Source organism: Sciurus carolinensis, chromosome 17, assembly GCF_902686445.1.
Source record: "Sciurus carolinensis chromosome 17, mSciCar1.2, whole genome shotgun sequence".
Lineage (NCBI taxonomy): Eukaryota > Metazoa > Chordata > Mammalia > Rodentia > Sciuridae > Sciurus > Sciurus carolinensis.
In genome coordinates, this window is record NC_062229.1 from 22,142,579 (window position 1) to 22,144,552 (window position 1,974).

Sequence of the window (1,974 nt, forward strand, 5' to 3'; positions counted from 1 at the left end):
TAGCTGGCCGGCTCCTCTGAACCTCTGGGAATTCACCTGGGAAAAGACAACAGCAGCAACGATCTTGAGCCAGGCATGGTGGCACGCACCTGTAGTTCCTGTTACTCAGCAGGATCACGTAAGCCCACAAATTCAAGATCAGCCCAGGCACCAGGCACGGTGGCACATGCCTGTAATCCCAGGGGCTCTGGGGGCTGAGGCAGGAGGATGGCGAGTTCAAAGCCAGCCTCAGCAACTCAGCGAGATCCTGTCTCTAAATAAAATACAAAAAAGGGCTGGGGATGTGGCTCAGTGGTTGAGTGCCCTTGGGTTCAATCCCTGGTACCAAAAAAAAAAAAAAAAAAAAAAAAGAAGATCCACCTGGGCAACATAGGGAGACCCCATCTCAATGATAGGAACACGTCACCCCTGAATTAAGAATGTAAAATGCTGCAGGCCTCAGGATCAGGCGTGGCACCCATGACCTTCTTGGGATAGATGTGGTTGGTGACTTGGGTCCACCAACCAAATGGGGAAATGGAGACTTGGAGAGGTGAGTTAGGGATATGCAGTGTGGGCTACCCAGTCCAGTCCAGAGTGGTCTGCACTTCACATTTGATTCCCAGTGATCCCCAGAGGGACCCTAAGGGGCCGAAGGTGCTGGTGCTTCTCAGAGATGGAGCCAGTGCTTAGCATGCTTGAGGCCATGGGATGACCCCCAGGGGGAAAATGAAGAAAATTATAGCTATACTATCTTCAAGACAAAAGTAGGACCCAGAAAGGAGAGCGCAGCATGGGCTGAGGGGACAAGACCCAACCACGATGCAGCACGGAGTCCAGAAGATGCGATGTGGTCAGCTGTACTTTTCTTTTTTTCCCACAGCAGGGATTGCATCCGGGGGTGCTTAACCACTGAGCCACATCCCCAGCGCTTTTTTTTTATTTTTATTTTGAGACAGTGTCTTGCTAAGTTGCTGAGGCTGGCTGGAACTTGGGATTCTTCTGCCTCAGCCTCCAAAGTTGCTGGGATTACAGGCATGTGTCACCGTGCCCAGCTCATCAGCTGAATTTTGATGAAGCTACCACACTCACAAGCTAGGGGAAACAAATCTTCCCCACAGACGTTTCAAGAACAAATGGACAGGGGCTGGGGCTGTAGCTCAGTGGCAGAGCGCTTGCCTAGCATGTGTGAAGCCCTCGGTTGGATCTTCAGCACCACATCAAAAATAAAGGCATTGTGCCATCCACAACTAAAAATATATTTTTAGAAAAGAACAAATAGACAGCCCTATAGCCAACAACCTCAACCCTAAACTCACACCACATTTAAACGTTACTCAGTGGCGGAGTGCTTGCTTAGCATGCACGAGGCCCTGGGCTCCAGCCCCAGCACAGAAACGAAAACTAAAATATAACATGAATCCAACGAGTCATAGACTGAAACTAAAAGCTAAAGCCATAAGATGGCTTGAATGTGTCCCCCAAGGTGCAAAGTTCATACAGTGACGCATGGGGCCCTTTGGGAAGTAATTCGGATTAGATGAGGTCATGCGCATGGAGCCCCCTGCCTGTGGCTTTGTAACAGAGACCAGAGTTGGCATGTCTGCCGCCTCATCATGCAATGTTCACCACCTTACCAGGCAAGGGTTTCTCACTGAATGCCTGCAGCATGCTCTTGGACGCCCCAGCTTCCAGAACTGTGAGCTAAATAAACCTCCCTTCTTTATAAATGTCCTGGTCTCAGGTATGTTGTTTTAGCAACAGCAAATGAACTGAGACTGATGTTTAGAAGAAGATATAAGGGCTGGGGTGTGGCTAGAGGTAGAGCATTTACCTACCATGTGCAAGGCCCACCGTTCCATAACCCAGTCACACACACACACACACACACACACACACACGGATATCTGAAATCTTTGCAAACTTGGGCTCAGCAAACATTGCCTGCACAGGAAGCACAAAGAAAATTGAAACTGAAAAACTGAACTTCACTGT